Source organism: Ovis aries, chromosome 3 (assembly GCF_016772045.2).
Source record: "Ovis aries strain OAR_USU_Benz2616 breed Rambouillet chromosome 3, ARS-UI_Ramb_v3.0, whole genome shotgun sequence".
In the NCBI taxonomy this organism is placed as follows: Eukaryota; Metazoa; Chordata; class Mammalia; order Artiodactyla; family Bovidae; genus Ovis; species Ovis aries.
Window position 1 is genome coordinate 46,675,153 of NC_056056.1, and position 16,284 is coordinate 46,691,436.

Below are 16,284 nucleotides of genomic sequence, written 5' to 3' on the forward strand. Positions count from 1 at the left end.
CAGTTTTGTGGCCATTATTTCTTCAGGTATATGTCCTGCCACGTGATTTTGGCCTTTTGGAGCTTGTCTTATAAACTCTATGCTTTTCAATCATCTTCCTCGTCTTTTTTGCTCTGTTCTGTATTTTCCATCCTTTTGTCTTTTGTGTGTGTACCTCAGTCTAGATATTTTATTTAAAAAATATTTATTTACTTGATTTCAGTTTTGACTGCATCGGGTCGTAGTTGTGGCAAGTGGGATTTTCGTTGCAGTTTGCAGACTTCTCTAGTTGTGGCGCTTGGGCTTAGTTGCCCTCCTGCATTTGGGATCTGAATTGCCCAACCAAGGATCAAATCTGCGTTCCAGGCATTGGAAGGTGAATTCTTAACCACTGTTCCACCAAGGAAGTCCCTAGATACTTATTTATATTTAACCTATCTTCCTTTTCCTAATCCTTCCTTAAATTGTATGTAATCTAGTATTAAAGCCATCTATTGAGAGCTTAATTCCAGTTCAGTTCAGTTCAGTCGCTCAGTCATGTCTGCCTCTTTGCGACCCCGCGAATCGCAGCACGCCAGGCCTCCCTGTCCATCACCAACTCCCGGAGTTCACTCAGACTCATGTCCGTTGAGTCGGTGATGCCATCCAGCCATCTCATCCTCTGTCATCCCCTTCTCCTCCTGCCCCCAATCCCTCCCAGCATCAGGGTCTTTTCCAATTAGTCAACTGTTCGCATGAGGTGGCTGAAGTATTGGAGTTTCAGCTTCAACATCAGTCCTTCTATGAACACCCAGGAGTGATCTCCTTTAGAATGGACTGGTTGGATCTCCTTGCAGTCCAAGGGACTCTCAAGAGTCTTCTCCAACACCATAGTTCAAAAGCATCAATTCTTTGGCGCTCAGCCTTCTTCACAGTCCAACTCTCACATCCATACATGACCACTGGAAAAACCATAGCCTTGACTAGATGAACCTTCGTTGTCCAGTTACTGTATATTTAATTCTAAAGCTTTTGATTCTCTTTTAATAGATTTTAGAACTTTGTTTTAATTCTGTATCTTGATATTTTGAACATGGTGGTATTATAAAATTCAGGTCTGATAAATCTATCTCATTTTTTGTCTTACTGTTTTTTTTTTCCCTCTTTGTTTTGATTATGTGGTTTATGGTCTTTTTTTTTTTTTTTGGTATACTTTAGTGTTTTTTTTTTTTTTTAAACTTTGTTATAGAAAGAGTTAAACAGTCATGTGTAGAAGTAGGAAGACTCATAGTATGAACCTCTCTCCCAATCAGTAATTATTAACTCATAGGCAATTTGTTTTTGTTACCTTTGTACATTTCGGTGTAGCTCTCTAAAAGACAAATACTTAAAAAAATATGTATTCATAGTATCACTGGTACAGTTAAAAAGTTAAGAATAATACAATACAGAGTATCTAGTGAGCAAATTTCTCTCATAGTCTAAAGTTTTTAAAGTTTTATTTAATTTTTCCTTCGTTTTGAATCTAGATTCAGTTGAAGTCTATTGTAGTGGCTAATTTTTTTCCCTTTTTGTGGCTGTGCTGCATGGCTTTCAGGGTCTTAGCTCCCTGACCAGGGTTTGAACGCATGCCCTTGACAGTGAAATTGTAGAGTCCTAACCACTGGACTGCCAGGGAGTCCCCAAATTTATTCATCTTATAACTAGATGTTTGTACTCTTTGACTGACATCATCTCGTTTATCCCACCTCTGCTGGCAACCACCATTCTGCTGTCTTTTTCTCTTGAGTTGAGCTTTTTAAGATTTTATGCATAAGTGGGACCAAGTAGTGTTGTCTTTCTCTGACCTATTTCACTTAGCGTAATTTCCTCAAGGTCCATCCATGTTATCACAGATGGCTGAATTTATTTCATTGTATGTATGAGCCACATCTTTCTTACCCATTCATCCATCAGTGAACATGTAGGTTGCTTTGAGGTGGTTGTTGTGAAAAATGCTGCATTGAACATGGGGGTATAGTATAGACATCCTATTGAGGTAGTAATCCATTTCATTATGATATGTACCCATAAGTGGGATTACTAGATTATGTTCTATTTTTGCATTTTTTGAGAAACCACCATACTGTTCTACATTGTGGCTGTACCAAGTTACATTACCAGTTAGGGAGTGCAGCAAGGTTCCCTTTTCTCCAAATCATCACAAATACTTGTTACCATTTGTCTCTTTTTATAATGGTCGTTCTAACAGATGTGAGGTAATAGCTATTGTAGTTCATTTGCATTCCCCTGATGATTAGTAATGTTGAACATCTTTTAAGTCCCCGTTGGCTATTTGTATTAATATGTTGTCTTTGAAAGAATGTCTGTTTAGGCCATTTGTCATTTTTAATTGTTTATTTGATTTTTTTGCTTATGAGTTTCTTGTATCTTTTAGATGTTAACTGTGTATAAAATAAACGGTTTGCACATATTTTCTCCTTTCTGTAGGCTGATTGTTTCTTTTGCTGTGTGGAAGCTTCTTAGTTTGATTTAGTCCTAGTTGTTTATTTTGTTGTCACTGCTTGTGCTTTTGGTTGTGATAGCCAAAAAAACTGTTACCAAGACCACTGTCAAATAACTTTTTCTTTATGATTTTGGTTTTAGATCTGATGCTTGAGTCTCTAATCCATTTTGAGTTACTTTTTGTGTCTGATGTAAGATAAGGGTCCAGTTTCATTCTGTTATATGTAGCTATTCAGTTTTCCCAGCACCCTGTGTTGAAGAGACTGTTCTTTCCCCATTGAATATTCTTGGCTTCCTTGCCAAATATTAGTTAACCATTTATGCATAGGTTTATCTCTAGCCTCTTCATTCTGTTCCATTCATCTCTGTGTCTGTTTTTATGCCAGTGCTATACTGTCTGGATTATCATAATTTTGTAATAGAATTTGTAACAAGGAGTTGTGATGCCTCTAGCCTTGTTCTTTCTCAGAATTGCTCTGGCTATTTGGAGACTTCTGTGGTTTCATGTGAATTTTAGGAATTTTTTTCTACTTTTTTGAAAATGCCTTTGAAAGTTTGAGGGATTGCACTGAATTTTTAAATGGTTTTAGGTATTATGGACATTTTAACAGTGTTAATTCTTCTGTTCTTTGAACACAAGATATCTTTCCATTTATTTGTGTCTTCTTTAGTTTTCTTTCTCCTTGTCTTATAGTTTTCAGATTTTCCACCTTTTTTTAAAAAATATGATGGATATTTTTACTTCTGAATATTTTATATAATGCTACTATAAATGAGATTGTTTTCTTTTTCAGATAATTCATTGTTAGTATATTGGAAAATAACTTATTTCTCTGTGTTGATGTTGTATCCTGCTACTTGACTGGATTTGTTCACTCTTAACAGTTTTTTGTTTGTTTTTGGTAGAGTCTTTAGAATTATTTTATTTACTGTGTTTTATTTTGGTCCTTGGCTTTTCATTGTTGGGAGGTTTTGATTACTAATTCCATTCCCCTACTAATTATTGTTCTCTTCAGATTTTCTGTTTCTTTACGATTCAGTCTTTGTTGTATGTTTTTAGGTATTTGTCCGTTATTGTAGGTTGTCTAATTTGTTGCCTTATATTGTTTATATTCTTGTTGTTCAGTCACTCAGTTGTGTCCGACCCTTCGTGACCCTGTGTTCTCTAGCATGCCAGGCTTCCCTATCCCTCATCCCCTGGAGCTTGCTTAAACTCACGAAAACATCAGGTTTACATCTTTTTATATCGGGTGTCCATTAACATTATCTTAGTTATATTTATTTTTAGCAGTTCTGCCATTTAACCTTTATGCTAAGAGTTAACTGATTGATACACCACCATATTATAGTAAAAGCCTTCATTTCTGAAGGACAACTTTTCTGGGTTTCTTGGTTGGCAATTTTTTTCTTTCAGCACTTTGAATATATCATCCCATTCTTACTGGACTTGTAAGGTTTCTTCTGAGAAATCCACCGATAGCCTTATGGGGGTTCCTTTGTGAGGAAACTTTTTTTCTCTTTTAGGTAATTTCATTATAATATGTATGGGAAAAGATCTTTTTTGAGTTGAAAGTTTTGAGGAATTATGAGCTTCATGAACCATGGAGGTCCAAATATGTTTATAGATTTGGACAGTTCTCAGCCATTATTTCTTTGTAAACTACTGCTCCTTTACCCTATTTTTTTGCATAGATTGTTTCTCTCATTTGTATCCCAGTTTCTGTGGGCTTCCTTTACTCTTTCTTCTTTTTTTGTTCTCCTCTGATTGGATAATTTCAATTGAACTGCCTTCCACTTCATAGTTTCTTCTTAATCAAGTCTGCCATTGATGCTCGTCACATTTTTATTTCATTCATTGTATTTTTTAGTCCTGGAGTATTTGCTTGTTTCTGTTTTATTATAATTTCTTTTAACTTCTCATTTTGTTTGCATTATTTTCTGATTTCATTGAAATTGTCTTTCTGTGTTTTCTTGTAGCTCACCGACCTTCCTTAAAACAACATCTTTAAGTTATTTATTTAACAAAATTTCAGATCTCATTTCCTTAGAGTTGGTTACTGGAAAATTATTGTGTTCCCTTGGTGGTTTAATGTTGATTTTTCATGTTCTGTGGTGTCTTGAGTTGCTGTTTATGCCTATAGGGAAGAAGTAATCTTGAGTTTTTTTCTGACAGGCTTTGGGAGAGGCATGTCTTTTGTCAGCCCTGTTAAGAATTGTGAAGCTTTCTCAGACCTTTTAAAGTGATGTGTTTGCTCCTCATTTCTTACTCTCTTTTGGAGCATAATTCTAAGATTGTGTATCCTCTCCTGATCATGCAAATCCAGGTTGAGTGCTGACAGCCTTTCATTTGCTTTTCTTGCAGCTGTGCTGAATTCTCAAGTTTGAGTACTTTCTCCCACTTCTGCAGAGTCTGGATAGCTTTTTGCTCATGCTCACTAACTGTCGGTGAAGACTTGCTTTTGCTGCCCTTCGGGGTACAGTCAGGGGACCAGCCACAGGGTGAGAGTGTGTGAGTGAGGTACATGGAGAGTGCTGGGTGCTTATGTGGGGTTGGGGCATCTTCAGACAAGATCTCTCTTGGCACTGTGCTGTGCTGCCTTGGGGGAAGGGTGTCACAGGTAAAGTGAAATTGTTCCTCTTAATCTCTTAAGTGTGTCCCAGTCTTGGATATTTTTTGTGTGTGTGTCAGAACTTCTCTGCTATACTCCTAGACATCCACAGAGGCACTGTTGTCTGTGGTGATTGTCAAAATCAGTGTTCTTTGGAACATGGTAAAAGCTCCCATTTTGCTATTTTGATGACATCACTATCTACTGATGTACTTATACAACCCAACCTTAGATTTGTCTTTTGTATAATATTAATATAACTAATTAAAATGGAAATAAACTATGTTCTCTATGTATCTGACATTTTTTTCATTTAGTATATCATTGTAAGTTACCCATGTTGCTTATTAGTGTATCAGTAGTCTGTTTCTTTTCACTGTTGAATAGAAAACTATAATTTTTTTCTTCTTTGGACAGGTGGTTTGTTTCTAGTTTAAGACTGCTTCAGTTCAGCTCAGTTGCTCACTCGTGTCCAACTCTTTGCGACCCCATGAACCACAGCACACCAGGCCTCCCTGTCCATCACCAACTCCCGGAGTTCACCCAAACCCATGTCCATTGAGTTGGTGATGCCATCTAACCATCTCATCCTCTGTCATCCACTTCTCCTGCCCTCAGTCTTTCCCAGCATCAGGGTCTTTTCCAGTGAGTCAGCTCTTTGCATGAGGTGGCCAAAGTACTGGAGTTTCAGCTTCAGCATCAGTCCTTCCATTGAACACCCAGGACTGATCTCCTTTAGGATGGACTGGTTGGATCTCCTTGCAGTCCAGGGGACTCTCAAGAGTCTTCTCCAACACCACAGTTCAAAAGCATCAATTCCTCTGGGCTCAGCTTTCTTCACAGTCCAACTCGCACATCCATACATGACCACTGGAAAAACCATAGCCTTGACTAGACGGACCTTTATTGGCAAAGTAGTGTCTCTGCTTTTGAATATGCTATCTAGGTTGGTCATAACTTTCCTTCCAAGAGTAAGCATCTTTTAATTTCATGGCTACAATTACCATCTGCAGTAATTTTGGAGCCCCCAAATAAAGTCAGCCACTGTTTTCCACTGTTTCCCCATCTGTCTTTCATGAAGTGATGGGACATAGTTTTTATTTATTTTGCTTTTTTGTGTTTTTGTTGTTGTTGTTGCTTCATTGGCTACCTGCCTGGACTAATTCTATAGATTCTGGTTGCCCTGCTGTTTATAGTCAGCCTTGCTGATGTGTTTGTTGTGTGTGTACGTATACAGACAGACCAAGACAGCTTTCTGTGAGTCCTTCCTCACTCAGATAGCTTAGTGGTTTTGCTTATTTGTTGAAACTATTTTAGTTTCCTGGTACCCTTGTTAACCTTTTTTTGGTTTGTTTGTTCTTGTTCTTTATCTGTTGAAGAAACTACTGATTACATGGATCATTCCACCCATAAAGGTTTTTCATTTTGGATCTTGCGATTATCCTTGTGGAATTATTGAACATTTTTCCTGTCTCCTCTATTTTTATAATTTGATTATTAGATTTAGAGGCTGGATCAGATTTAGATTAGATTTCTTGGCAAGAATTTTATAGAATGTGTTGTATTTTGTCAGAAGGCAGATAATGTCATGTTGTTGCTTTTTTTGTAATGCCAGCAGCCATTGCCTAGATCTTTTACGTCATTAGTAGTTGTGAAATAGTGATATTCTTTTTTAAAAAATAATTTTATTTATTATTTTTGGCTGTGTTGGGTCTTTCTTGCTGCATAGGTTTTTCTCTAGGTACCGAGAGTGGGGCTACTCTAGTTGTGGTGTGTGGGCTTCTCATTGCAGTGGTTTCTCTTGTGGAGCACAGGCTCTCGGGTGTAGGGGCTTCAGTGGCTGTGGCATGTGCGCTTAGTAGTTGTAGCTCCTGAGTACAGGCTCCATAGTTGGGGTGCGCAGGCTCAACAGTTGCGGCACATAGGCTCAGTTGCTCTGCGCGTGTGGGATCTTCCGGGATCAGGGATCAAACCTGTGTCCTCTGCAGTGGCAGGTGGATTCTTTACTACTGAGCTGCTAGGGAAGCCCCTAAATAGTGATATTCTAATCTTGTCTTTTTTTTTTTTTTTAAACTAGCTGGTCTGTCTGTATAAGGAGAGACTTTCTTTTAGTACCTATTACTTTGAATTACTATTTGTACAGGAAGGAGGATACATTTCTCAATTTTCTCCTTTTATTTACCAGTTTCAAACAGTGAATTCTTTAAAACGTTTAACATCTGATTGAAATTGGTCCTCTTTTTTTCAGGATTATTATAAAATTATGTCATTAAAAGTAATGTTTTTACTTTTATTCACCTAACTTTTGGGGAGTTATTTTATATCGGTTTATAGAGAACGCTGTTTTTTCCTGATGCATAGTTTTCCATGGTCAGGATGAATTTAACTTGTATTGGTAGACTTTTAGGTTATTTCCAGTCTTTTGGTATTCAGAACAGTGTTGAGTTGAGTATCCTTGGGTGCTATTTTAGATGAGAAAAAGTGTGTTAGAAAAGGAGGATTAAAGTAGTACTCACGGGATCAGTGTATTTTTCATTTTGATAAATACTGTCGAATTTTTACTGATGTATGAAAGCATAAGTATGTATGTAGGAGGAGAAGGGGATGACAGAGGATGAAATGGTTGGATGGCATCACCAGCTCAATGAACATGAGTTTGAGTAAGCTCAGGGAGATGGTGAAGGACAGGGAAGATTGGCATGTTGCAGCCTGTGGTGTCACAGAGAGCTGGACATGACTGAGCGACTGAACAACAACAAATGTTTTCTTTTGAGTTTATCAATACTAAGTGTTATTTAAACTTTTTGCAATCTATTTATAAGAAAACATAGTACTTCAGTGGTATATTTGAATCTGATGTGTGTCAGTTTTTCCTTTTAAATACTGTTTATTCAGTTTTTCTAATGTTTTCTAATGTTTCTTTGAGCTCAGAGAGGTCACTGTTTTGTAGAGACTTTTCCTGGTTTGTGGTTCCTTTGAGGTTTTGCTTTTTGTTGTTTTTATCTATAATTAAACTTTTTATGTGCTCAGATGTATCAATTCAGAACAGTTTAAAAATGCCACTGCCATCTTCTATGTTATCTAGTATTTCAGTTGACTTTAAAGACTCCCAAACTACAGATAGTACCTGACTTGCAACTTTGTGATGGTGAGAAAGTGATGTACATTTGGTGGAACCTGTACTTTGAATTTTGGTCTTTTCCTGGGCTAGCAATATGGGTATGATACTCTTGTATGAGGATGGACAGCAACAGTAAGCCCCATAGCTTGCAGTCAACCTTGCTCCCAGTCAACTTTGCAGTCTTGAGGGTAAACAGCTGATAAACTTACCATTTTGTACCCGTAGATTCACTCTGATTTTAACTTTAAATACAGTATTAAATAAATTGCATGAGAGGTTCAGCAGTTTACTGTAAAACAGGCTTTGTGTTAGATGATTTTGCCCAGCTAATCAGGCTAATATAAGTGTTCTGAGCATATTTAAGGTAGGTGAGGCTAAGCTATGATGCTTGGTAGATTAGATGTAATAAGTGACTTTTCCCAATTTATGGCATTTTCAACTTACAGTGGGTTTATAGTTATATAATCACATTGTAAATCAAGAAAAGTCTGTCATAAGTATTTGTTAATTTTTCATGAGTTTGCTTAGTTAGATTTACCCATTTGCTTATTTCCTTTTTTGGGAATTTTTTTTGTTTGTTTGTTTTTGCTCTTAGATTCTTTTCCTTTTTTCCCTTTTCCCCCACTTTGAAAGTACCTCTTAATATTTTTTAAAATTTGATTTTTCTATTCATGACCTATCAATGATAAACATATAATACATTTGTCCAAAGTTTTGTTTCACCCTTCCTCTTGAGGTCTACCCTTGGTATCAAATTCTAGATTGAGGCTTACTTGGGTGTAAAATGGTAGATTAACCATTATTTTAATATTGTTTTAATGTTTTAAAGAACAGCTTTTTCTTTTGGTCAGAAGTCTGCCTTTCAGTCTGTGGTGGTGTTACTCTATGTAGTTTTTTTCTATGAAGATTTTACTAAAATTTTCTTTGGGAAATTTCCAATACATGCAAAAGAATAATACACTTATTAAAAGGTAAATTTTGTCAGTAGTTCATCCAGGTTCATAACTATGTAGTACCTTTCTTTAATTGGCTTGTATTCACTTAATTGGCCCCTTGAATGGTCTTTTAAATGTGTTTGTAACTCTGTCAAGTAGATAACACTTTACCTTGAAGGCAACCAGTTTTAAAGAATTTGACTTATGATTGTTGATAGAATTTTCTAATAGCATCTTGTTACATTATTTAGTGAATCAAGCCTTAGATAATATATTAGCTGCCTCAACAGCTTTATCTTCACATCCCTTTGTTGAGCTGTTATCTAGTATATAATGTTTCTCTTGATTGTCTTTTCCTTTGCACATGATGATCCTTCTGACTAGGATTCCATCCCCTGTGAGCCTCTTTGTCATCACTCCTCCTTCTTATTCCTTTTCTACTGTCCTTCTTGCTTTCCTTTTTACTAATTCCTATCTTTCAGTTATTTCTTTTAGGGAACTTTCCTGAATCCTTTCCAAGACTTTGTTTCCATTTCCTGCTTGTTAGGTTAAGAAAAAAAAGTTGGAAAGAGTTAGTGATGATGAGTTGTACTAAAAAAGTTCTCTTGAACTAGGTATTGTTCAAATAGGTTGGGAAATGTTTTAAAAGTGTAGAAAGTATTCTATATTTAGACTGCTTTGCAAATTAAGTGTTTAAATTACTGTAATAGCTGAAATGGAAATGACAGCCAGTGTACTGCTTTTATTCTTTTGAAATAAAAGATGCAGAACTCCAGTCATTGAACCAAAATCCTAAGAAAAGGTCCTATGTTTAAAGATCGGTGAATATGTATTATTCCAAGTTTTAAAATGATCATTAGTTGTAAGTTCTGTATACCCAAGGAATAACTCAGGCTAGGTGTGCTAGCTGGTTCTGGTCTCCTGGGTTGTTTATACTTATTTTAACCATTTTACTCACCTGCGTAGGTCTCTGTGGCTAACCTTGGTGCTGGCTAGGGTTCTGGATAGGGCCTAGCTTCTTGCATGTACCATTCTTTTGGGACTTTGCTGAGAGTATGCTATCTCCTACATACAAATGAGTTTCATTCCAAGAGTGTGTTTTTAAGTCCAATGAAGTTAGCCTAGGTACCCAACTAATACAATCAGCTATATCAGTTCAGTTCAGTCGCTCAGTTGTGTCCGACTCTTTGCAACCCTATGAATTGTAGCACGCAAGGCCTCCCTGTCCACCACCAATTCCTGGAGTTCACTCAAACTCATGTCCATCGAGTCCATCCGTCTCATCCTCTGTCGTCCCCCTTTCCTCCTGCCCCCAATCCCTCCCAGCATCAGAGTCTTTTCCAATGAGTCAACTCTTCTCATGAGGTGGCCAAAGTACTGGAGTTTCAGCTTTAGCATCAGTCCTTCCAGTGAACACCCAGGACTGATCTCCTTTAGAATGGACTGGTTGGATCTCCTTATAGTCCAAGGGACTCGCAAGAGTCTTCTCCAACATATATATAGTACTGTATTATAATAGATTTGACTCTTTTCACAGAAATAATACATACAAGACAAAAACTAAAACATTTTTAATCTTTTAAATTTTAATTTCAAGTACAGTGGTGGCTCAGATGGTAAAGTGTCTGTCTACAATGTGGGAGACCCAGGTTTGATCCCTAGATGGGAAGATCTGCTGGAGAAGGAAATGGCAATCCACTCTAGTACTATTGCCTGGAAAATCCCATGAACAGGGGAGCCTGGTAGGCTACAGTCCAAGGGGTCTCAAAGAGTCGGACACAACTGAGCAACTTCACTTCACTTCACCATACCTTGAAGAGTACAGTAGTATATAGTACAACAGCTGGTACACAGGGGCTGGCATTGAGTGAATAGAAAGAGTTGCTGACTGTGGGAGGGAGAGGAGATGAGAGATGGTAGAGTACTACTGTATTCTATACAGTACTGTATGTATAATAAAGTACACAAGGACAACCACTTGTAGAGGATGCTTGCATGTCATTATATGTGAGGCACGTGAATTAACTTGGGTGACTGGGCATGCAAACACATGTTCACATCTTTGAATGTTTGCAACTTGAAGGTTCATATGTAGGGGACTTTTGTACCCTTCTTACTGGCTTGTAAGAAGTATATGAGGTTGTGTTCAGCACTTTTGGCTGATAGTGGTCATGAAGTTTTTCATCTGATAATTGTGAGATGGTGTATGGGAATATTTACCCTTTGCTTGGGGTAGGATCTTGGTCATATCTACTAATGGTTTCTTACTAGATTTGTGGGTTAATGCCTCCTGTCCTCCTATGTTTCCCTTTGGGATTCTGCTTGCCATCATATTATCATAATGTCCATTTGTGGTCTTGAAGTTTTCACGAGCATTTTCTATTTAAATCTTAAGTGATGAGAACCATTTACTTTTGACCTTATTTCTGTCTTGCTACCTCACACATTGTGTCAGTTGGGTACATTTCTTTCAGTTACTGAACTTTCTTGCTTTTGAGGGATATCTGATTACCCAGCCTTAATGTTTCGAATTTCACTTTGATCTTTTCTCTTGGGCTATTATTTTTGGTGTTCTTTAGATCTGTGTGACAATCCATCAGTCCCTCTTAGCTGTCTGGGTGGTTGTCCCCTGAGAGTTGAAATACAGTTTCTCTTCTGTAGGAAATGGCAGAAGGATTTCTTAAAGTTGCCTTCCTTCTTTCCTATATTTATTATATTCTGGACTTTAATGGATCTTTGATTGGTAAAGATCAGTGGCTTCTTTTAAACTGAAGTTTGGGCTTCTCTGTTTTCTTTTTTTATTGTAGAAAACACATAACAAATTTTCTCATCTTAGCTATTAAAAAAAATATTGGAGTGCACTTCATTTATAATGTGTTAGCTCCTGGTGTACAGCAAAGTGACTTGTTTATATATATATATTTTTTCATGATGGGTTATTCCAAGATATTGAATAGAGTTCCCTGTGCTGTACAGTAGGAACTTGTTTATTTCATCTTACTGTAAAGAAGGCTGAGTGCTGAAGAATTGATGCCTTTGAACTGTGGTGTTGGAGAAGACTCTTGAGAGTCCCTTGGACTGCAAGGAGATCCAACCAGTCCATTCTAAAGGAGATCAGTCCTGGGATTTCTTTGGAAGGAATGATGCTAAAGCTGAAAGTCCAGTACTTTGGCCACCTCATGCGAAGAGTTGACTCACTGGAAACGACTCTGATGCTGGGAGGGATTGGGGGCAGGAGGAAAAGGGGACGACAGAGGATGAGATGACTGGATGGCATCACGGACTCGATGGATGTGAGTCTGAGTGAACTCCGGGAGTTGGCGATGGACAGGGAGGCCTGGCGTGCTGTGACTCGTGGGGTCACAAAGAGTCTGACACGACTGAGCAACTGAACTGAACCATTTCTAAGTGTATGATTTAGTGTTAAGAATATTCACATTGTTATGCAACAGATCCTCAGAACTCTTTCATCTTGAAAACTGAAACGCTATACCCATTAAACAATTTCTCACTTCCATCTCCTACTGACAACCACCATTCTACTTTGTTTTTGGTGGATTTGATTACTCAGGATCTTTTATAAGTAGAATCAACAGTATTTTGTCTTTCTGTGCCTGGCTTATTTACTTAGCATGATGTCTTCAAGGCTCATTCATGTTGTAGCATGTGATGGGATTTTCATCCTTTTTAAGGCTAAATAGCATCCTCTGTATGTATGCAGGACCTTTTGCTTATTCATCTGTTTGTATACATTTGGGTTACTTCTATCTCTTGCCTATTGTGAATAATGCTGATGGAAACATAGGTGTACAAATACCTCTTCGAGGTTCAGTTTTCAATTCTTTCATATATACCCAGAAGTGGGATTGCTGAATCGCATGGTAATTCTTTCTGAAAGCTTTTGAGGAAGTGCTGTATGCTTTTCCACAGTGGCCTCACCGTTTAGTATTCCCCCCAGCATTGCTTAAGGGTTTCGGTTTCTCCACATCCTCATCTATATCTGTTATTTTATATTTTAATAGTAGCTGTCTTTAAAAAAAAATTACTCAATGGTTGTGCTGGGTCTTCGTTGCTCTTGGCTTTTCTCTGGTGGCGAGCAGAGGCTACTCTCCAGTGGGCATGCATGGGCTTCCCATTGCAGTGGCTTCTCTTGTTGAAGAGCATGAACTCTAGGATGCGTGGGCTTCAGTAGTTGCAGCACTTGGGCTCAGTAGTCGTGGCTCCCAGCCTCTAGAGCACAGGCTCAGTAGTTGTGGTGCACGGGCTTAGTTGCTCTGTGGCATATGGGATCTTCCTGGACCAGAGATTGATGTGGGGTCTTCTTGGACCAGGGATCAAACCTGTGTCTCCTGCATTGTGAGACGGTTCTTTACCACTAAGCCACCAGGGAAGTGGGGAAGGCAATGGCAACCCACTCTAGTACTCTTGTCTGGAAGATCCCATGGACGGAGGAGCCTGGTAGGCTGCTGTCTATGGGGTTGCACAGTCGGACACGACTGAAGTGACTTAGCAGCAGTAGCACCAGGGAAGCCCAGTAGTAGCCATCTTAATGGGTGTGAAGGGCTAGCTCATTGTGGTTTTTTATTTGTGTACTTTGTTTTGAAATCATGAGATTTGAGCCTTCCATCTTTGTTCTTGTTTTACAAAATTGTTTTGGTTATTTGGGATCCTTTGAAATTTTATATAAATTTAAGAGTAGAATTTTCTGTTTCTGCAAAAGCATTGTTGGGATTTTGGTTGGGATTGTATTGACTGTATAGATCACTTTGGGCAGTGTTGACATTTAATGATATTAAAAGTTCTGTGGATATGAGACTTCTGTTTATTTGTATCTAATTTTTGGAACCTGATGAACTGCAGTGTGCCAGGCTTCCCTGTCCCTTACCAACTCCCAAAGTTTACTCAAACTCATGTCCATTGATTGGTGATGCCATCCAACCATTTGATCATCCTCTGTTGTCCCGTTCTCCTGCTTTCAGTCTTTCCCAGCATAGGAGTGTTTTCAAGTGAGTCTGTTCTTTGCATCACGTGGCCAAAGTATTGGAGTTTCAGGTTCAACATCAGTCCTTCCAATGAGTATTCAAGACTGATTTCCCTTGGGATGGACTGGTTGGATCTCCTTGCTGTCCAAGGGACTCTGAAGAGTCTTCTCCAACACCACAGTTCAAAAGCATCAATTCTTTGGCGCTCAGCTTTCTGTATAGTCCAACTCTCAGATCGTTACATGACTACTGGAAAAACCATAGCTTTGATTAGATGGACCTTTGTTGGCAAATAACGTCTCTGCTTTTTAATATGCTGTCTAGGTTGGTCATAACTTTTCTTCCAAGGAGCAGGCATCTTAATTTCATGGGTGTACTCACCATCTGCAGTGATTTTGGAGCCCCCCAAAATAAAGTCAGGTACTGTTTCCACTGTTTACCCATCTATTTGCCATGAAGTGATGGGACCAGATGCCATGATCTTAGTTTTCTGAATGTTGAGCTTTAAGCCAACTTTTTCAGTCTCCTCTTTCACTTTCATCAAGAGGCTCTTTAGTTCTTCTTCACTTTCTGCCGTATGGGTGGTGTCATCTGCATATCTGAGGTTATTGATATTTCACCTGGCAATCTTGATTCCAGTTTGTGTTTCTTCCAGTCCAATGTTTCTCATGATGTACTCTGCGTATAAGTTAAGGAAGCAGGATGACAGTATACAGCCTTGATGTACTCCTTTCCTGATTTGGAACCAGTCTGTTTTTCCATGTCCAGTTCTAACTTTTGCTTCTTGACCTGCATACAGGTTTCTCAAGAGGCAGGTCAGGTGGTCTGATATACCCATCTCTTTCAGAATTTTCCACAGTTTATTGTGATCCACACAGTCAAATGTATATAGTCTGATCAAGAATAGGGAGAGGTTTTTATTTTTACAAATGAAAGTTAAAAGCCATACACAGTTGGTAAATAGTGGAAAGATACTAGTGTAATGGGACATCTTACTAGTTCATATGAGATTTTCCGCCATCACATTGTTTTATAGTAATTCATGCAAGGTTTCTTGTGATTAAAGACAAGACACTAGTAGTATATGGAAAAAGAGTAACAAAGCTGACATTCCTCAAAAATGCCTTCTTGTGCATGTGATTGCTTTATTGCCTTCAAGAACCCCTGTATTTTCTACTTTGTAGAGCTGTGTGGAGATGCAAAGTCATAAAAAAAGGATAGATTCATGAGAATGATTATATTAGATCTTTAATTTTTTGGAAATGATCTTTGTTAGAATTGAATATCCTCAAGCACTTTGATATCAAAAGATGAAGCATGAACCTCATGGTTTAAAGCTGGAGAATGTTGATTGACACTAGTTAGCACAAATGCCAATGGATTTAACTGTGCTTGTATTTTTTAAAAAGCTTAAATCAGACTAGTTACTGGTTTTTATCAGTGCTCTGGTTATAGTTTCATAGGTTTTGAGTAGTCTGCTTGTAACATTTTATTGTTAGTCTCATTTTCTTTATTGTAAGATTTTATATTATATGAGGATTCATAGCAATGTTTACATTATATAGTAGGGAATGCTTGTACAGAGAGATTAAATGTTTTCAGTATGATACTCTTGGCTTTCAGCTATCTGAATGTTGAAAACCCAGCTCTCTTTCTGGTTCAACATCTCCAGAGAAACTTTTGGAGGTCGTGTGTGTGCGTGCGTGCGTGCATGCGTGTGTGTGCATGCGTGCGTGTGCTTGTGCACACACACAAAGGTGTGTGGGGTGGGAGGGCAGTGAAGGGTATGGGGATTTGTTTAACTGCTTCTTAATAAGACTCTGCTAGTTTTTAGCCTCACTTACATTCCTCCTTTTAGAAGTACTCAATGTTTTTAATTACTGAGTTTTTCTGAGACTTTGTGGGACAAAGCATCATATTAGTCATTAATTAAACAGATCTATTTTCTTTAGTGAAAGCAAAAGCAAATTATGTGAAATATTTGTAAATCTAATTTTTTTTAAGTATGGCTTTTTTTTTTGGCCACTGTGTGTAGCATGCAGGATCTTAGTTCCCTGACCAGGGATTGAACCTGTGTACCTTGCAGTGGGAGCATGGAATCTTAGCCATTGGACTACCAGGGAAGTCCCTCTTGACTTTAATATTGATTTAGCATTGTTTATTCATAATTTAAA

At 38.0% G+C, this 16,284-nt stretch overlaps 1 protein-coding gene across 6 annotated transcripts in view; it reads left to right on the plus strand.

Moving 5' to 3' along the window:
* USP34 (ubiquitin specific peptidase 34) overlaps nucleotides 1-16,284 on the plus strand; it is a 230,355-nt gene that overhangs the window by 21,732 nt on the left and 192,339 nt on the right. The gene's annotated exons all lie outside the window — the stretch shown is intronic.